We start from the raw sequence: 23,032 nt of genomic DNA on the forward strand, positions 1-23,032 counted from the left end.
GATACTAATCACAAGCATATTACACATTTTCTTGACTGGCTAATGTGATAAAATATATCAGATGAAACACTTTTAATATCTGAAATTCCCATTACATTTTTTCTTTCCTACATGCTATTATAAGAATTGCTACATAATCATTCATTGAGATACTTTAACTATGAACAAATGGAATATTTTTCATCCTACAAATGAGGACACACATATAAAGTCCATCAAATTCACACAGTTTTAATGAAGAAGATTAAGTCAAAAGAAATTGGTCAATAAAGAGCTCAAGGGCAGACAGTGTGATGTCAAAACTGTAAACTTGGCCATTGCATCTTGAAAATTTCCTTAAAATATGTTTAATAATTTGGATAAATATAATAAAATAAAAACTAATCGATATGTTGTTATCAATTCTAATACTTATTACATTATTAGATTATTAGTATCTGTAAGGATGTAATCCATTTTATTGTTGAGGCTCTTACCTGAGGTTTATATTGGCTTGTTAATTTTCTCATTTTCAGCATTATTTTGGCTGACTTTCCTTCAGTAATGTAATCTCTTTATTGAGCTCTTTAAAAAAAATGTATTTAGTTTTATACATTTTAATTAAAAGAAAATTGCATTACTTCCCCGCTTCTTACCTTCAGGCTCTCCAAATTCCTCTCTTTCCAACTCCTTGCCAACACTCCCAAATAACCAGATAGCCTCATTTTCTTATATATATATATATTTCTTATATATTTATATATAAGAAATATATATATTTCTTATAATATTTATATTATAATATATATTATAATGTATGTACCAATACCAGATAGCTTTCTCTGATTGATTTGTGTGTGTGTGTGTGTGTGTGTGTGTGTGTGTGTGTGTGTGTGTGTGTGTGTTTGTATAATTATAATTCTGGACTTGTCACTAAGTATTAGATAACAAATTAGGGTGTTTATTTCAGGGAGATACTAATATTCTCCTCTTTCATCAGTCAGTTGTCAATGTTTTTTTTTTGTCTAGAAATTGGATTTTGTAAGATGTTTCCTGTGTCATTTTAACTTGAATATTGACATTTTAATATTTTTCGACTGCCTTCTTTATTACCTTCCAATCTTTGCTTTTGCTTTTTTGGATATAATTTACATCTTATTTGATTTGTTAGACTATACTTACAATCATTCTTTGGAAGTCAATGTCTAGATATTCTTCTAGGACACTTTCATTAGGTGTCATTATAATAGAAATAATTTGTGGAGGAGACATTTCTTTGCTGTTCATGGGATTTGTGTTTATGTGCTAGGACTTGTGGATCTAGAGTAGTTTATTGAATAAAGAATGAGTAAGAACAGAAATTAAGAAAGAAATTAAAGGCTCTGAGAATGGAATGAATATAAAACACACAGAAAATTATGGGGCATGATGAAGGTAGTTCTAAGAGATAAGTTCATAGCACTACGAGAGAAAGAAGAGAGAGAGAGAGAGAGAGAGAGAGAGAGAGAGAGAGAGAGAGAGAGAGAGAGGAGAAAGATCTCATACTAATAAATTAACAGCACACCTGAAAGCTCTAGAACAAAGAGAAGAAATCATACCCCCAAGAAAATTACAACTCAGGGTTGAAATCAATAAAATAGAAACAAACAAACAAACAACACAGAGAATAAATGACACAAAGAATTGGTTCCTCAAGAAAATGAGTAAATTTGACAAACCCTTATCCAAACTGACAAAAGGATGGACATACAATTAATAAAATTGGAGATGAGAGATGAGAAGGTCAGTCAAACAACAGGCAAATCTGGAGAATCACGAAGACACACTTTGAAAACCTAAACTCCATCAAATTGGAAAGCCTAAAAGAAAAACTACTTATCAAAGTTAAATAAGGACCTAGTAAACACTTTAAACAAACCTATAGCCCCTAGTCACTTAGAGGTTGAAATTAAGTCTACTAGCCAATAAAAATTCCCAGGGCCAGACAATTTGAACACAGAACTCTACCAAACTTTTTATAAAGGATTAATGCCAATACCCCTCAAATTATTCCTTATATTTATTCTACAAAATAGAAACAGAAGAAACATTGCCTACTTTGTTTTGTGAGGCCCAGTTTTTCTGGTTCACAAACTCCATAAAGACAGAAGAAGGAAGGAGATTTAAAGACCAATTTCCTCTATGAACCTAGATGCAAAGATTCTCAATAATGTAGGCACTATTTCACTATACTGTCCTGAAATTTTGGCTCTGTCCTTAGAATTCATATAAGATCCTTTGTCTAGCTAATGGATTCTTATGTTTGGTCGTTTATATGTGGCCGAGCTGTTTAAAGCTTCGCACATGTTACTTTTACTCTTCTATATACATCTGATAAGTGATCACTTCCACCCTGAACTACAGTGCTGAGCTTCCTTTTCTGCTATATCTTGTAGGTGGATAATGCTTCCTACTGGACTATTTACTGGACTTTTTAAGTCTTTCCAAAGTTTCTAATTGGCTATTTATCAAAGTCTAGCTTCTGTAATGAGTCCCCTCCAAGTATTGAGTTTCTACTCCAAGTTATTGACCTCAGCTTTACACTCACATGTGTAATTTTTTTATCTAGGTCCTGAATCGATTTCCTGTCCTGGTTCACCTGGGTATTTGAGTCCTTTCTATGGTCATTGATTCTCATTCAAAATGGGACATCGAAGTCTATCTTTAGTACTTCAATTGTCTATTTTAGTACCCATTACTAAGGGCTTTGATATTTTGGAGGTGTTTCTTGTGTGTGTGTTTGTGTGTGTGGTGTGTGTGTGTGTGATGTGTTGTGTTTCTGTATGTGTGTTTGTGTGTGTGGTGTGTGTGTGTGATGTGGTTGTGTGTGTGTTTGTGTGTGGTGTGTGTGTGTTTGTGTGTGTGTGTTTGTGTGTGTGGGTGTGGTGTGTGTGTGTGTGTGTGTGTGTGTGTGTGTGTGTGTGTGTGTGTATGTGTCTGGTGTGTCTGGTGCGTCTGTGTGTGTGTTTTGTAAACTTGTTCCAAGGATGAGTCTTCCAATTTTTATCTCCTCCTTCCCCTACTTTTTGTACATTTGTTTTATTATACATAAATCCTAATCATGAATTTTCTTCACTTCATGTGTTTATTCTTGGTCTTTAAGGGAAAGGAAATGAATGTTTCCATTAATGATTTACCAGTAATGCCAGGGTTGACTTGCAGCAACAGACACTTTCACTCTTCATTAGAGTCTAAGAAAGGATAGTGTCGCTAAGATACTTTTTGGAGGAAAATGCATTTTTTTAGATGTTTTAGAGCTAAAACTATCCACATTTAGATAATACAATGAAGAATGATTGGAGAAAATGAGAAAGGGTAAAATATTAAGACATAGAGAATTAGTGTTGAGGTATGTACCGTTAAAAACAAGAAAATAATGTACTTAAACAAAAGGAAGAACAGAGACATAAAGTTCCTTTTCTGTGAGATTTACAACAAAACCTAGTCATTAAACAACTGAAGCACAAGATTCTGAGTAAAATAAAAATATAAAGCAAAGAAAAATGATGAACAAGTACATTTAAAAATAAAGATGAACACTAATGTAAAATAGTGTGTACTTACATTGTATTGTTTCCCCAGGGATGACTCTATTTCTCTCTACCCTTGGAAGGTTGTGGGGGAAGATTACTGGCTTTATTAATTCAGACACACTAACCCAGTTATCTGATAGATAAGAATAATTTTATTTCCAAAGTCTGACTTCTATCAGAATTTCTCTGGTCTGAGTGCCATGCTCCCAACAATCTTTCCTCTGGTGACTAATGGCCAACTTTCCATGTACAGGGATTTCTGCAATTTAAGATCTGCAGGGTTAAGCTCACACCTTGCTATGAGCAGTCAGGGTACTCTGTTGGGTTCTGCAGATTGATTCCTTGGAGCTGACACTGACTGTGAGGAGGGAGAGAGAATCCTTTCTTGACTGGTTGGTCTCAACTTTAGGTTCCCTGGGACACACCAATCCTGATACTCAATCCTGTGCTTATTCTGTTCCACGCTGCTCCTATGCACAACTTGTCCAGGTTGCTGTTGCTTTCAAACACCTGGAACCTTCTCCCTCCTGCTCTCAGGCTCCTGCTTAGAAAGTACTACCAGAGACTAGACAAGGCTGCCCACTCTCTCCCTACTCATTCAATATAGTTCTTGAAGTTCTAGCCAGAGCAATCAGACAACAAAAGGAGGTCAAGGAGATACAGATCGAAAAGAAGAAGTCAAAAATATCACTATTTGCAGATGATATGATAGCATATTTAAGTGATCCCAAAAGTTCCACCAGAGAACTACTAAAGCTGATAAACAACATCAGCAAAGAGGCTGGGTATAAAATTAACTCAAATAAATCAGTAGCTTTCCTCTACACAAAAGAGAAACAAGCCAAGAAAGAAATTAGGGAAACGACACCCTTCATAATAGACCCAAATAATATAAAGTACCTCGGTGTGACTTTAACCAAGCAAGTAAAAGATCTGTACAATAAGAACTTCAAGACTCTGAAGAAAGAAATTGAAGAAGACCTCAGAAGATGGAAAGATCTCCCATGCTCATGGATTGGCAGGATTAATATAGTAAAAGTGGCCATTTTACCAAAAGCGATCTACAGATTCAATGCAATCCCCATCAAAATACCAATCCTATTCTTCAAAGAGTTAGACAGAACAATTTGCAAATTCATCTGGAATAACAAAAAACCCAGGATAGTTAACACTATCCTCAACAATAAAAGAACTTCAGGGGGAATCACTATCCCTGAACTCAAGCAGTATTACAGAGCAATAGTGATAAAAACTGCATAATATTGGTACAGAGACAGACAGATAGACCAATGGAACAGAAGTGAAGACCCAGAAATGAACCCACACACCTATGGGCACTTGATTTTTAACAAAGGAGCCAAAACCATCAAATGGAAAAAGATAGCATTTTCAGCAAATGGTGCTGGTTCAACTGGAGGTCAACATGTAGAAGAATGCAGATCGATCCATGCTTATCACCCTGTACAAAGCTTAAGTCCAAGTGGATCAAGGACCTCCACATCAAACCAGATACACTCAAACTAATAGAAGAAAAACTAGGGAAGCATCTGGAACACATGGGCACTGGAAAAAATTTCCTGAACAAAACACCAATGGCTTATGCTCTAAGATCAAGAATCGACAAATGGGATCTTATAAAACTGCAAAGCTTCTGTAAGGCAAAGGACACTGTGGTTAGGACAAAACGGCAACCAATAGATTGGGAAAAGATCTTTACCTATCCTATAACAGATAGAGGCCTTATATCCAAAATATACAAAGAACTCAAGAAGTTAGACCGCAGGGAGACAAATAACCCTATTAAAATACGGGGTTCAGAACTAAACAAAGAATTCACAGCTGAGGAATGCCGAATGGCTGAGAAACACCTAAAGAAATGTTCAACATCTTTAGTCATAAGGGAAATGCAAATCAAAACAACCCTGAGATTTCACCTCACACCAGTGAGAATGGCTAAGATCAAAAACTCAGGTGACAGCAAATGCTAGCGAGGATGTGGAGAAAGAGGAACACTCCTCCATTGTTGGTGGGATTGCAGACTGGTACAACCATTCTGGAAATCAGTCTGGAGGTTCCTCAGAAAATTGGACATTAAACTGCCTGAGGATCCAGCTATACCTCTCTTGGGCAAATACCCAAAAGATGCCCCAACATATAAAAAAGACACGTGCTCCACTATGTTCATCACAGCCTCATTTATAATAGCCAGAAGCTGGAAAGAACCCAGATGCCCTTCAACAGAAGAATGGATACAGAAAATGTGGTATATCTTCACAAAGGAATATTACTCAGCTATCAAAAACAATGCCTTTATGAAATTCATAGGCAAATGGTTGGAACTGGAAAATATCATCCTGAGTGAGGTAACCCAATCACAGAAAAACACACATGGTATGCACTCACTGATAAGTGGTTATTAACCCAAATGCTTGAATTACCCTAGATGCCTAGAACACATGAAACTCAAAACAGATGATCAAAATGTGAATGCTTCACTCCTTCTTTAAAAGGGGAACAAGAATACCCTTGGCAGGGAATAGAGAGGCAAAGATTAAAACAGACACAGAAGGAACACCCATTCAGAGCCTGCCCCACATGTGGCCCATACATATACAGCCACCCAATTAGACAAGAGGGATGAAGCAAAGAAGTGCAGGCAGACAGGAGCTGGATGTAGATCTCTCCTGAGAGCCACAGCAGAATACAGCAAATACAGAGGCGAATGCCAGCAGCAAACCACTGAACTGAGAACAGGACCCCCGTTGAAGGAATCAGAGAAAGAACTGGAAAGCTTGAAGGGGCTTGAGACCCCATATGAACAACAATGCCAAGCAACCAGAGCTTCCAGGGACTAAGCCACTACCCAAAGACTATACATGGACTGACCCTAGACTCTGACCTCATAGGTAGCATTGAATATCCTAGTAAGATCAATAGTGTAAGGGGAAGCCCTGGATCCTGCTAATACTGAGCCCCCAGTGAACTAGATTGTTGGGGGGAGGGGGGCAATGGGGAGAGGGTGGGGAGGGGAACACCCATAAGGAAGGGGAGGGGGAGGGGTTAGGGGGATGTTGGCCCAGAAACCCGGAAAGGGAATGACACTCGAAATGTAAATAAGAAATACTCAAGTTAATAAAAGAAAGAAAGAAAGTACTACCTGGATGTGCCATTAGGGAAGCAGAAGAATCCATGAAACTGTGCTCTCAGGTATCCCTGGTTTTTCTTCTTCATGAATATTTGTGACCATATATAATACATTTTTAGAAAGAGGAAATCAGAAATTGTTATGATGAAGCTATCACAACTATCATAACTTACAAGAGCCACACTGGTATTAGTACAGGCATGCACTACAAACAAAATACATACATTTTCAGTGTTCAGGTGATTCAGACAATTTCTTTGCATAAAATAATTGACCACTATTCGAAATAGTGAACAGGGGGATTGAGTGGGTCATTGTTACTGGATTCGATATGTATAACTACTCAAAATACAAAATTTGCTCAAAGAAAGCCTCGTATTTAGAATTATTATTGTAATTTAGATAATCATTGTGAATGGTTTGTGGTTATTAGTACTTTTTAAAATGTAGAAACAGTAACTATAGAATATAAACATGCTCACTAAAAGACAAATATTCAAAAACATTTTATTTGGCATGAAACATTTCAGATATAGTCCTTTCAAACTGATTATTGCTACAAGTGTCTAAATTATTTTTGGATTAATCATCTCAAAACATTATTTTATATATAGGCTTGAGAGTGTTCAAAGAGAAATAAACATTTTTATATATAAAGATATTACCTTAAATAGAAGTAGTATGTTGATAGTCATACCATCCTGAATGTGTCTGATCTCATATAAACTACAATTTTAATAAGCCCTATTTTAGGGTAGAGAAATATATGATGGATTTTTGTCTCTCAAAAGTTTTACTTAGTTGATTTTAGAAATACATTGTGAAATGCACATTTTCATCTTAGTCCTTCTTAACTTTATCATTCTAATGAGTTTCAGAACATCTGAGTCACTCAGACATAGGATAAAGACCAGTAAGCCTTAGAATCAAGTATCCATGGGAATTCTATGGTAGACTTCTTAAGAAACAGATTTCAAAGGGCAGGAACACAGTCAATAAAAGTTTATGACCTGTGCTTACTGAGAATTCCTGGTTCATGAAGAATAATTGCAGTTTCTATCCCATCATGAATGAGGTTATTAAGAAAGAATAGGCACACACCAAACCAGTCGGTGTAGCACTAGGGCAGCCCCAGATATCTAAGGGCATCCCAGACTTGTTGTTGCTCAATCCTGGTGGAGGAATGCCACATTTCACTCTAGGAAGTTGTGGGACACTAATCACTAAAGTGTCGCATAAGTAAATAGCATGAAAGAATCTCGTTCCTTTTCAAAAGTAACCAGAAAAATGGCACCACCAACAAAGAATGGCCATGACAGTGGGTATATTAACTATTCTACAATGTCCTTATGTTCACAAACAGTTGACCAACATTTAATAAACTACAACGTTTTGTGTGTGTGTGTGTGTGTGTGTGTGTGTGTGTGTGCCTGAGTTTGCATATGTGTACTTGTACCAGTGATTTTATGATTTTTATTTGGCTACAGTTTGGTGGGTTTTTTTTCCGTTTTGGGTGTAGCTTTGTTTTATTATTGGTTTTGGGGGAGGGGGGTTGTTGTATTTTGAGTTTTGTTTGTTTTTTAGAATAAACTTAAAGTTGGTTGGGGTGGGAGAGGGTGAGAGGATATGGAAGAACTAGGGGAGAAGAATGTGATCAAGATATATTGAAATTTAAAAATATTTAACGTAATAAACAATAAAACCATTCCAATGTCACACCTGATTCAGTAATTCTCCATGCCTCCTGTGAATAGGCATGTCGTGGCTGAGATGACCACAGCAATTGAGAACACACACTTCTCTCTTAACACAGGTTTTTAATTCTGTTTCCAGGTCCAGGTTAGGTGGCTCACAACTAAAGCAACTGCAACTCCAAAGGATCTAACACTCTCTTTCAGTCCTTTGTGGACATTCCACATACATGAGCAAGCTCTACACACAGACACAATTCAAAATGCAAATCATGAAAAAGGAAGTAATGTTTTGTTGGGACTGTAGCATAGGTTACAATTAGAGCTACTGAGAAGACTGAGCTGAGATGTGGAGTTCAAGGTCTATCTTACATACGGAGAGATTTCAACGCTAACATGAGTAGCTTTCAGATGAAACCTGTCAACAATTAGACACATTCACAACACACACACCACACACATGTACTGCACACACGCACTGTGTATACACAATAAAGTTAAGGATATAGCTCATAAGTTCAGGACTTATGTAGTACGCAGAAGACTCAATATCCAATTTCTGTATACAGAGAGACACAGAGAGACACAGAGAAGGGGGAAGGGAGAGAGAGATGCTACATTTATAAAACTTCCCCGTTGATGGCAGTCATCCTACTCTTTGGCAAATAGAGCACTGAGACTATTGTTATGGTGCTGTATATTCTGAATAACAAAATATATCCATAATGATTTTATTTTCATTGCTTTTTTTTTATCACACACAGACACATATATGATGTTATGAATAATCTCTGCTGGTAGAGAACAATTCCTAGGCCAGAAAAAGACTTGAGTCTAAATATTTTAATAGTTCATCTGTAGTTTTGATTAAATTTGATTTTAATTCTTATTTTCTGTCCTATAAAATAAATATAATTATCTGATGGCATTTGCAGAACACTGTTTAATATATGTATATTTTTAATCTGCAAATTCTATCTTGCATACAAGTGAAGATATCAAATGGTCTTTAGTTCGGAATTTCTCACAGAAGCAAGATTATAAATTTGAGTGATGTTCTCAAATTAATTCATTAAAATCTGTATTAACTACAATGTGATTTTTTTCCTATCATGCCTTGTTTGATTCTGCCCTAAATCTCTGAGCTATCAAGTCTCCAGTTCCTGGCTAACCCCAAGAGACCTCAGGGAAACCTCCAATTTAGATTCTCTCTACGAATAATGTCTGTCTGTTGGTCTCTGCAGCTGATCCTTCTGCTGCTCGAGGAAACCTCTCTGATGATGACTGGACAAGGTAACAATCTATGAGTATAGTGGACTATCATTAGGATTCATTGTATTGATGTTTTCCAGTTATGTTTGATTCTACCCTAGGTGACTGGGCTATTCAGGTCCTGTTTCTGTCCATCCAGACGATGTTAGCCATGGGTTCCATCTCGAGGCAGTGAGCCTTAAGTTAAAACAAACATTGATTGGTCATTCCTAAATGTTCTAAACCACCATAGCCTCAGAAAAACTTGTAGACAGTACAGATTGTAAGTGGAAGGTTTTGTGGCTAGGTTGATGGTCCAGGTTCTCTTTAAGTTGTCTTCAAAGTACCTTTTCACACAAAAGAGATTAGAACCCAGGAGTGATGGATCTCTGCATTTCATGAACTCTGTTCATGTTGTCTTCTGAAATGGAGTCCTGCTGTCAGTTTTAAAGAGTGATCTTCTGTCATAGCATCACCCTGGATGGTTAGAGATCTCCACTGGACACTCTTGGCTAACCACCCAACATAATGCACCCCAGTACCTGCCTACAAAAGTGGCTAGCAAAACATCCTGAACAAATGGCACCAGTCAAAATGGATGTTTGCATGTAGAAGAAGAATTCACACAGACCCATGTTTATCACCTTGCACAACATTCAAGTCCAAGTGGACTGAATACCTCAACATAAAACCAGACACACTGAGCCTGATAGAAGATAAAGTGGAAAACAGCCTTAAATCATTGGCACAGGACAGAGCTTTCTGAACAAAATAGCAATAGAGCAGTCACTAGGATGGACAATTAATAGATGGGATATTATATAACTGAAAAGCTTTTGTAAAGGAAAGGACTATTAATTAAACAAAGAGGAAGTCTACAGAATGAGGAAAGATTTTTACCAACTCCACATCTAGCAGATGTCTAATGCCCAAAATATACAAAGAACACAAGAAATTCAATATAAAAAAACAAAAATAACCAAATTAAAAATGGGATGCAGACTTAAAAACATTTTTAACAGAGGTATCTCTAAAAGCGAGACGCACTTAAAGAAATGATCAACATGCTGAGTCATCAGGTAGGTAAACACAAATCAAAATAACTCTGAAATTGCACCTTATACCCATCAGAATGGGTTAAATAAAAAACTCAAGTTACAGCAAATGCTGGGAGGATGTGGAACAAGGGAAACACTCCTCCATTGCTGGTCAGAGCACAAAGTTGTACAATCACTTTAAAAATAAATATGACAGTATCTTAGAAAATTGTGACTCTATCTATGTCAAGACCCAACTACACCATGCTTAGTCCTATAGCCAAAGGAAACTCTGTTCTACCACAAAAACACTTGTTCAACACTTGTTCATTGTGGCTTTATACAAATAACCAGAAACTGGAAACAATCTAGATGTCTCTCAATAAAAAATGGATAAAGAAAACATGGTACATTTACCCAATGGAGTATTACTTGGCTGTTAAAAGAAATGACATCATGAAATTTGCAGGCAAATGGATACAATCAGAAAAAAAAAAATCATTCTGAGTGGAGTAACCCAGACCCAGAAAGACAAACATGGTAATGTGCTCACTTTTAAGTGGATATTAACTGTTAAGTAAATAATACTCAAGCTACAACCCACTGATCCAGAGATGTTAGGAAAAGAGAAAGGCTCTAGAGTGACACATAGATATCCCTGAAAGGAAGAAATAAAATAGATGTTGTGGGAGGAATGGGGCAGAGTAGACAGGAAGAGAAGGGATCAGGTATTGGGGTAGGGATGGAGGGAGAGAGTACAGGGAAAGACAGCTGGAATTGGGGGCATTTAGCGTAGAGTTTGGAAACTTAGTGCATTAGAAACTTCCTGGAATCTATGAGGATGACTCTGGTGAGAACTCCTAGTAATGGATGATATACTGTAAGGTAACTTTTATTCACCTGATGTAATTGTTTTCCACGATGTTTACTGCCTCCTTTTCCTAATCTTGGACCAATCCTAGAAACTGCTATACAATGTAATTTAGACCTAGAATGTTTTCTGCCTCTAAGCCTTACTTCTGATTATGCACACCCTTTCTAGTTCTTTCTGAATACTGTTGGCCGAGTAACTCAGCTGTCTGGCTCAAGCTCCTCTCTAAGCTGACTGATTCAAACTCTCTTCTCTCTGCTTCTGACTGAATTGCCCTGCTTACTCCCATACTAATTCTAATCGTCTGGCTCCTTCTCATTGTCTGGCTCATTGTTTTCACCTATTTTTAGCTTCTTCTCTCTCAACTTTTCTCTGTAAAACTTTTCAGGTAAAATTGCTTCTTCTCTCTGCACTGCTCTCTAAGGTCACCTCTCTTTCCTCTCTGTTCTAATGAGAATTAGGTATATCCTATTCTGTCTTTCTCTGATTTTCACTTTTCTTCCACTCAATTAGAAATCACTTTCAAGCATGAATGCTTCCTTCTACACACTAATTTTACTTTCATTGTTTCGGATTAAATGTGTATCCTAAGGGTCTTTCTTTTTTCCAGCCAGGGTAACCATGTAGCTGGAATAAAAATCCCTCAGTAATATACTGTGGTTTTAATAAACTTATTAAAATCTTTAAATATCTAGAGTGCTCTTTCTACTTGCAACGCTTTATTTTGTTTCTAGAAAGATTCCGAGTTTGTCAAGCTGCCCCAGAAAGTAGTACAATTTTTCAAGCTAATAGTTTGAAAATTTTCAATTAAACACATGTGCAATCTTTTGAAGTACATAACTATATACATAGAACATTTGTTATTAATTTATCATTGATTCTAATATTTGAAAGTGGAAACATTTACTAGATTAGGAAAATAGTAAACTGTATTTTCTTTACATGTCTTCATTGTACAACACAAGACTACAGAGGTTTATGTGTGTTCCCTAATGATGCCCAATTTCATTGCCCTAGGTGTGGTAGATAATCAGTCCTCCTGTATAATATTAAGTAAAATTCATGTAGAACAAGTTGCCAGACAGACATAAAATTTGGCCATAGTACATGATGTCTAACTTTTTAAAAATAGTAACTTCTTACTATTTAGTTAGTAAGCTACCTCTTAGTCATTTATTTATAATTTTACTTTTGCAGACATAAAATTTATTTTCTGCTTAACTGTATTAGGGCTCAGTGCTCTTGCTTCTATTACTAGAGTCATGAACCTCATGCAGTCTCTCAAGTTTCTTTTGAGAGGGAGGATACTGTTGCTTACAAGAATTATATTTCATACAAGTACCTATATAATCATTATCCTAGGCACAGTGATGAAGATCCAGCCATCTAAATTTTTACTACAGGTGAACGAGTGTCCTTGGATCTGTAATGTGTACATAATTTTCTAAGCTACTTAGAAAAAGGCAATTAGCCTTCTCAAAGGTACTAGACTTTACCTATTTTCTTTTCAAAGGCTTCAAGCTAACACTGTCATAGGAAAAGGAGAGAGTCAAGTCAGTAAACTCTAAGAAATTATAGTTCTGTGTTTACAAACTAATCATCAAGGTGGTACCATTACTATCTGATTTCTGAAACAGTGTTATTTGCCATGTGGTTTGACACAATGGAATTCACAGAGCAGAGAGGTATATACAGAAAACCTTAGCTCTATATTTTATCTGCTAGCAGAAGAAGAAGCCTCAGTGGCATTACATTAAGAAGTGAATAGATAATATTTGGGGAGCTGTATTAGTTAATTTACTACGGGACTAAGGGTCCTGTGTGATGTAGGTGGAAACTTCAAGTCCTTCTAACAAGCATGTAAGGGACTTTCAATTTAACATTTCAGTGACATTTGCACACATATACTTCCAAAATATATTTAGTTAATTTAGAAAAGAGTAAGATAATGCAGAAAAGTTGTCCCGATAACCTATTTATCAAGATTTTATGAGGCATCAATTGTTTGTGACTTCTTCAGGTAGATATTTTCATATATGCAGAGATAGTCAAGTTTGAGAGGATGTCCAACCAATTATCTATGTCATTTTATTCTCCATTTTGATTCATAAGCCAGGGTTTGACTTTCCAGTTTAACAATATGTTGCATCTAATACACTCAATGTCTACATAAAACAGACTACTAAAACTTATCCTTTTTTCTCTGTGATGATTGTATCTCTTAGCTTTCAGTTTAATAGCTTTATTTGATTCATAAAAAGTAATGATTCATTTCAATATTTGCTCATAATTTTCCACTTTTGGGTAATGCTCAATATAAGTGCAACATTATCGTCTTTGTATTTCTTTCCTTGGAAAATTGTAACATTATTTTTTCTTGAATTTTACTATGTGTTGATATATATGCATATCTGTACCTCAGCAGTTATAATACTTATTTGTGAAGTGAGCTATTTCATTAATGTATATCATCTATTTCACTATAGTGTTTTGTACCTTTGATATATTGCTTTTGTATTCATAGCAATGCTACTTTAAAGGATTTTTATTTTTATATTATATGTGTAATATACATAATGTTTATTCTATTTAAAATAGTTTACATTCTTTGAGAAAGCACCAGTATTATACATACTTGTTACATGTTTTTAGAACTTTTTATCATTTTAAATTACTTATGTAGATCAGTGCCTTATACAGTCATCATCAGGGAGGCCTCCTTCAGCAGCAGATGGGAACAGATGTGGAGCCCTACAGCCAGACAGTACACAGAAAGGGAGTCTAAATTAGAGGTCCCCATCAAATCCCTTCCCTCAGAATTCAGGTAATCCTGTGGCAAAGGAGGCAAAATTAGTGTATAAGTCAGAGGGGATGAAGGGAACCAAGAGAACATGGCCTCTGAATCAACCCAGCAAGGCACATATGAGCTTGCAGAGACAGAAACTGCAAACACAGGGTCTATATGACTGCACAGGCCCTCTTGAGTATATCTTATAGCCATTGCATTAGGTTTTCTTGGGACTCTTGACTAAGAGAGTATGGGTCTCTAACTATTCTCAAAGTTCTTCCAAGTCATTTCCCAACTTCAATTTCTTTCTCTAAAGAACAAAACTCCAATTAAAATTTTTTCTCAAAGAAACAAAACACTAATACAACAATAACCAACACCCAAATAATAATAAAATCTAAAATAACCTTCTTCCAAAATCTTAAGAAACTGTATCCAAGTAAAAGCACACACAAAAGCTGTGAAGCCTGTTGGATATTATAAGGCCTAACCTGGAGTAGTTGATATGCCCAGTATCACTGTATTGGAGATATAAATGACAATTAAGTTGTTGAATTTTACCCTAGTTGGTAAGTATTTTATCCATTTGTCTGTCTGCCTGTCTGTCTACCAGCCCATTCGTCAATTCATCTAACTATCCATTTAATCCATTCATTTGTTCATTTAAAAGATACGCCAGCTGTCATTGGAAACGTTTCCTCTGCCCCAGATTGGAACAAATACAGAGACCCATAACCAGAGCTTACACAGAAAATGAGAGACCACGGTATACCCTGAACAAAGCGAGATGTCTTCCTCAACTCTCTCCCGTCACGGATCCATTAACCCTGAGAAAGAGGAGGCAGAAAGTGTATCAGAGCCGGAACAGAGGGAGGACACCGAGAAAACAGGCCCTCGAAGTCAGCAGGAGCAAAGCTCATATGAATTCAAAGATGGCCGAAGCAGCATGCACAGGGCCTGCATGGATCAGCACCAGGGTTTCATTATGATATTATGGCTTCCGGTTTGCTGTTTTTATGGGATTCCTGAGACTACAAATGAGTGGGTCGGTCTCTGATTCTTGTGCCTTTTCTTGTGCTCTTTTCCGTTGTTTAATTTGTCTTGCCCAATTTTAATGTAAGAGTTTTGGTTTTATATTATATTTTATTTTTCTAAAATTTTATAATGTTTAACTACTTGAGTTAACTATGACTTGTTTGGAAGGATAAGTTAGTTACCTTAACTAAACTGTGCCTCTTTCTGTGCAAGAGTAATTTTTTTCTTTTAATTGAAGTTGTCACCAATCCACCTATTCCACAAATACATTAAGTTACAGGGTTTCTTTCTTCTATCAAAACAACCCTTCATTCACACTTGTCATTTTCGGATTGGCCTTCATCACACTGCACATGAAGAGTCACTGTCAAGTTTGTTCACCATTTGGGATTCATAGCCGTGTTGTTGACCAGAATTTCTAAAGCTACTCACATTATTTATGTTGGACAATGGATGACATTTTGGGTTGCACTATTGGAAATTCTTGTGTATAATTCAAAAAGCTTTTATCACTTTGTACCTGACCTTTCACTTCAGCTGCAATCACTTACAAACTCAGACATCTCAACCTGTTTCCATTGACGAGAAAGAGAGAGAGAGAAAGAGAGAGAGAGAGGGAGAGGGAGGGAGAGAGAGAGAGAGAGAGAGAGAGAGAGAGAGAGAGAGCTCTGTTGTTACTTGCTGTTCTCCTACTTTTATTTATAACTAAACTTGATACTTCATGCACTTTGTTGTTAAATAAATCATGTGTTACATTCTGTGTGCTATTACTGAATTTAGAATTCCCTATGTTCTTTCCCTTGTTCATTATTTTAGATTTTGCCAAAAATACTTCCCTAAATAATAAAAATTCAAATGACTTTGATTACACATTCCTGTCAGTAAATGTAATGAAAATATTAGAAGGTGAAAGTGCTTCATATGTAGCCTATCAAAAATATCATATGAATGATAAGAAAAATAAATATTAGAAATTAGAATATGTGTACACACTGTATTAATTCTTCACTTAAAATTTCTCTGACTCTCTACCTCTAAAATTATTTTCTTTTCTACTTGCATTTTCTTGTCTCCCACTGTTGCTCACACATGTAGATGAGTACAGACACAAAAAGCAATGTAGTTTGCCTAACCAAGCACCTGGGTGTCTATGTTCCTTAACTCTATGCTATATGATCTTAATTTCTCTATACGCATGCCAGCATTTTAAATTAACATTTCTATTCAAAAAAGAAGTATGAAAATTATAATTTGAAAACTGCTTCTCATGCAGGGAAAGTAGAGGTTTTTATTGGTGTGCACAACTTGTACATTGTCTGTAAAAGTCAGCCTAGGAAATTCCACCCAGAAATGGCAAAAGCAAGGTCGAGAATAACATGTTCTTGTAGGACCTTCCTAGATAGAAGAGATGTGTAAGGCTATTGTCAGAAAGTTTCAAAAAGATTTGAGTGAACTAGCTATTATAGACATAAAATAAATTATTCGTATATATGTATATATACATCTATTGTATGTGCATGCTTGTTTTTCATGAAATATTTGCATATTCATGAATGGGAATATATTAAATGTATATGCACATTTGTATATAATATGTATGCGTATTTATACATATTTTATATTATATGTGGGTTTTATTGTAAAAGTACATATACTTATTCTAGAAGAATTTTCACATCTCATAACATTTTTATATTTGCACTTGGGAACCTTTCTTTAGGAACAACAGTTTTGTCAATATCTTGATAACTTTTAGTTAACATTTTAATAATTTCTCCATTATTTTGAAATTTTAATCTTTTTACTATATTATTTGATTTTCTACAGGTTTTTTCTTCACTGTCTCTATTGTTTTGATATGTTTTACTTTTTTAAAATTAATTCCTTTCATGTTCTTTAAGATTTCATCTAAAGTTTTGTGTTGCAGGGTATTTGATCATATACTATGAACCCTCATATTATGTTGTGTACTAATTGTGGTGTGGCTCAGCCCAAGCACACACCTTTATCTTTCTGGCTTGAATACAGACACACCCTAATTATACACCTTCAAGCCAAACAATTAAGGGAAAGGTAGTTTGTAGAAGGAAGCACCCAAGTTTGAAAGTGATGTCTAATTGAGTGGCAGACAAAGTGAGGAATGAGAGGAAGAGTTGACAGAAGAGGTATGTCCAACTGTCAGGAGAACAGAAAAGAAAGAAAGGTAACTTAAGAGAGCAGCAGAGAGAGAGAAAGGAGGCACTTTTACCAGGCTAGTTGTACAGACAGAGGTTGCAGAGGACTAACAAGCTAAACTCAGATGAAGACAGAATGAGGCAAGGAATGAGAAGAATCCAGATGATTAGAAAAGATTGCTAGAGTTATTTTGCGACCAAGCAAAGCAATTCAGGAGAAGCTGAGAGAAGCCAGAATGAATCAGTCAGCTTGGAGATCAGTATGAACCAAAACATCTGAGTTGAATCAAACAGAGTTCAAGAAGAGTAAGAAAGGATGAGGATATTCAACAGTAATCGCAGAGGCTGAGAACATTCCAGGCCTGATGCAGATTTAACAGCGCAAGGCCTAGGTTAGTAGACAGAGACAGTAAGTCTTAGAGACAACAGTTACAGCAGGTAACTAAAAGATACTTTTACATTTTCAGGCATTATTAGCTACTATGGAAATACAAACGGTCAGTGAAATATCATACTTTTCCTGATATGAGCATGATAAGGTTATCTGTAAACAAAGCAACACGTCTAGGGTATTCTCATGATCTGATGAAATTTTAAGCCCGGACAGGAAGATATAAAATAAAATAAGGTCAATAAGATAAGATAAACTAACTGGAAAAGCCTAGAAAACCAATGTTATGAGCAAATGACTGAGAATGTGTTCAGTGTAGACTCCTACTTTGGCAGAGGTGTTGGGATTGGAAGAATGAAGGTTTAGCAGCAGACTTGAAGGTCAGAAGCTCACTGCAAATCACAAAGTCTGCACAGCTAGGAGGTTGGAAATAAAGATTTGGGTTATTTTGTTTGTTTGGTTGATTGGTTGATTGGTTGTTTGTTTTTTTTTTTAATTTGTTTTTTGGAAGGATTATATTCTAGAGAGTGGAATTCCTACTAGTAGGTGGGGTCTCATTAAAACAGTTGAAAGCTGTGAAGTACAAGGACAAACCAACACCAGATTAGTACTGTGTTATTATATTTTCACACTGCCTCAGTACTAAACACAGATCTTTGCGTTCAACACAGATTATTTAACTGCCCAAGAGATCCAGGGACTAGGGGAGGAGCTTTGTTCATATAGGAAAACATTAGGATCCTTGCAAAAACCGAGTGCCTAAAAAGTACATGTCAAAGACAACCAGGGAGGATACCCGATGATTATTTAGAGATTTGCTATAGATAGTACTCTAGGTCCACTTATGAGCAAGAGTGAGACATAGACTTCATGTTTTGGGTATGCAATTCACCTATGCAGCATGTCCACTGTCGTCTTCACCAAGGCTTTGACAACATGGGCGAGCTAGCATGTCTCAGACTCTAGCCTCCAAGGAGCCATCTGACGCTGGCACTTAACAGAGTGATTACTGCTCCATTCAAAACTCATTTTTTCCTCATACACATGTATTAGCACACATTTTTAGCATCTATCCATAATTTCTTTATGTCCAGAAAAGGAGGATGTAATGAAATCGCCACTGTGCCTGGTATTGTTACTTTTCTCAATATTTAGTTTAAAAACAAACCATTACTTACTCTTCATGTAGCTTTTATTCTGCTTTCTGCCCAATCGTTCTTCCCTGGCCTTTTCTGTGAAGATCATTGCAATATAAAAATTTCTTACTGAAAGTTCTTTTAATGCTTACTGCAGTTTCATGAAGGTGTTTAACAAAATAAAAGCTTAAAAATTCTAAAGAAATATTTTAAGTATATTTTCCACAAACCATGTGTCATATTTAAAACTTGTTTTGCTAAATTTATATTTTTCTATGAGTTAAACCTTCTTTTCACTTAGCTTCTTAGGGCAAAGGAAGCTGTCATATGTCAAATCATCAAGTCCACATGTGATAGAGTGCTAATATTTTTAAATATTATAGTAATTTAAAAACTGGATAACAAAAACAAATAACACATTTGGAAAATTGAGTTAATCATAGGTCTCTGGGTTATGTTTTTAACTCATGGGGAAGTGGAAGAAGGAGAAATTTATAGAATGAAAGAAAAATTGGGTATAAATCTAAATAGAGAATATTCAAAGGAGGAAACTCAAATGTCTAAGATACCCTTAAAGAAATGTTGAACATTCATAGCCATCATTAAAACTGAAATCAAACAAACTACTTTGAGACTTCATCATATATCCATTAGAATGGGAAAGATCAATAAAACAAGTGACAGCTCATGCTAGTGCATATGGTGAGGGGAAAGAACACCCATTAACTACTGGTAGGGATGCACACTTGTATAGCCACTGTGAAAATCAATGTGGCTGCTTTTTAAGAATATGATAATCTATCTACCTAAAAATCTCGCTATCCCATTCTAGGGAATATACCCAAAGAATGTTTTATCCTACCACAGGGACACTTGTTCAAATATTTCATTGTTGTTCTATTCATAAAATCCAAAAGTTGGAACAGAAGAAAAGATAAAGAAAATGTGGTACATGTACATGTGAAATATTACTCAGCCATTTAAAATGAGAAGTCATGAAACTCAGAAATCGATGGAACAACCAAAAATCATCCTAAGTGAAGTATATCAGGCATAGAAAAAAATGTGCTATGCATTCACTTTATGCAGATATTAGCTGTTAAATCAATTATAAGCTAATTAAAAGGCTTACAACCAGAGAGGTTAAATATAGAGTAAGCAACTATGAGGAACAAATAGATCTCTCTAATAGGGTTAAATGGATTAGATAGCTATGGATAGAGGAAGCAGGGGCTTGGATAGGATCAAGATTGGATGGGGATGAAAGATGCCGAATAAAAAGGAGTTAAGGGAGAAAATATGGGGAGAGACAGCTAAAATTAAGGGTTATTTGAGAGGTAGTATGGAAGCCTAACATAATAAAAGTTTCCTAAAATACATACACAAATGAAGATGATCTAAACGAAATTACCAAATATCTGGGAGACAGAACCCCAACTTGATATCTCTTGTCACCAAAAGAAATTTGCTGCATCCCAAATTTGTTACACCGAATTGGTTTGTTGGCCAAAAGTTCACATTATAAACCCTGAACAACACGCTGTTGTCAAAGTTATGTGTAGGCTGCTCTCAACAAACTGACAAGGCCCTACTGCTGACGACAACACCTACACAATTCACTGAACACGAAGTCGAGCTGGTGCCTGCATTGATTCTTTCCATCTTTGAGCTAGTGTTCTTGACACCAGAAGACACTTTGCATGCTACCAAAGGAGAACACAGAGTCTAACTCACCTACAAATCCTTCGACCTACAAGGATGTCTTGCCTGCACAATGGTGGAAAAACACTTGGAAGAGTAGACAACCAATATCTTATTTGACTTAAGACCTACTTCCTGAGATGGGATTTATATTCAATGCGGCTTGGGTGACTTAGAACCAGAGAGTAGATATCAGGGATCTAGGTGGGGATGGAAGGGGTACTACTGTTGCACTAATGCACCTTAGCAATATGACTCCGAATGAGAATCTGCTATATTCAGAGACCAACACCTTGCACAGCCATCATCAAAGAAGCTTCTTCCAACAGGAAATGGGAACAAATATAGAGACCTACAGCCAGACAAAATGAAGAGAGTGAGAGACACTCGAGCAATCAATCCTAAAAGGGATGTTTCCATCAAATCTCTCCCTTTGGGGTAGGGTAAGGGAAAGCATGTAAGAGCTAGAGTGGATGGAGGATAGCAATGAACCAAGACCTTCTAACACGGCAGGACAGACATGTGTAAGAACTCACAAAGACCAATGTAGCATGCACAAGATCTTACATGTGTTGGCACCTGATGGAGTCTTAGGTCTGATAGGAGAAATGGACAAATGTCCACATACTAAATGAGAAACTGTCTCTAATTAGTCAAACTTCTCAATGAAAGATTGGCTTTTTTCTTCCAAGGTAGTCTCACTGGAGAAACACTCTTAGGAGTAGGCCACACGCTCAGCAGTAGATGGCCAACAGGAAACAAACAAAATGGCGTCTTTGAAGGTTCTTTGTTTCATAGTGTCATGCAAGGAATCTTTCTTTTCTTCTTTTTTAAAAAAGTTATCTTTATCTTGGTTATTATTAATAATTATTATTATCATCATCACACCTACAGGGCCTTTCTGCATATATTATAGCTTCCTGATTCTTGTTTTTGTAAGATTCCTAACTGTGAGAACTGATGAGTCTGCATCTATATCTGTTTCTTGTGCCTTTTCTTGGACTCTTGTTGTTGTTGTTGTTGTTGTTGTTGTTGTTGTTTGCTTGTTTTGTCCTATTTTGATTTGGTTTTTATTGTATCATAGTATATCATTATATTATAATACAGTACAATCCCTTAGATATCTGTTTGTTCTCTAATGAGAGACAGTAAATGGATAAATCCAGATGGGAAGGGAGGTGGGGAAGAACTGGGTAGATTAGATTGAAAGAAACTATATCAAGATATATTGCCTTTAAAAATTCATTTTATATTTATTAATCATTTTATCCGTTTGCATTTCAAATGTTACCCCCTACCCACCCCCACTTGTTAGCCCTTAAGAGAATTCTCCCCTACCTATTCACCCATTTCCAGCTCACCCCTCTAGCATCCCCTTCTCAGGCATCAAGCCTCCACAGGACCAAGCGCCTTCCTTCCCAGTGATACCAGATAAGGAAGTTCTTGGCTACTTATGTAGCAGGAGCCATGGGCCAGCCCATGTATACCTTTAGTTGGTGGTTTAGTCCCTGGGAGCTCTGAGGGGGTCCAGTTAATTGATACTGTTGTTCTTCCTACGGGCTTGCAATCCCCTTCAGCTCCTTCAGTCCTTCCCCTTACTCTTCCATAGGAGTCCCCAACCTCAGTTCAATGGTTGAGTGTATCTGCATCTGTCTCAGTCAGGTGGTCATTGACAGGCTCCTTTCTACAAGCAAAACATGGCATCTGTAATGGTGTCAGGGTTTGGTGTCTGCACATGGGATGAACCCAAAGTTAGGGTGGTCTCTGGATGGCATTTCCTTTAGTCTCTGCTCCATTTTTGTCTCTGCATTTCATTTAGACAGGAACAATTCTGGGTCAAAAATTTTGAGATGGGTGTGTGGCCCCGTCCCTCAACTGGGGGCCATATCTGTCTACTGGAGGTGGTCTCTTCAGTACTCTCCTCTGTTGGGCATTTCAACTAATGTCATCCCCATTGGGTTCTGGGAGCCTCTTGCATGCCTGGCATCTGGAACATTCTAGTTGTTCCCCAAGTTCCTGACTCACAAAAGCTACATATTTCTATTAGTTCTCCTGGCCCTCTGTTTTTCTCTCATCTTATTCCATACCTGGACCTGCTCCCCCCTGGTTTTATTTGTTTGTTTGCTTGTTTGTTTGTTTGTTTGTTTGTTTGGTGTGTGTGTGTGTGTGTGTGTGTGTGTGTGTGTGTGTGTGTGTGTGTGTGTGTGTGTGTGTGTGTGTGTGTGTGTGTGTACCTACCCTATCCCAAACAGGTCCCTCCT

This window comes from Rattus rattus, chromosome 3, assembly GCF_011064425.1.
Source record: "Rattus rattus isolate New Zealand chromosome 3, Rrattus_CSIRO_v1, whole genome shotgun sequence".
Taxonomy (NCBI): domain Eukaryota; kingdom Metazoa; phylum Chordata; class Mammalia; order Rodentia; family Muridae; genus Rattus; species Rattus rattus.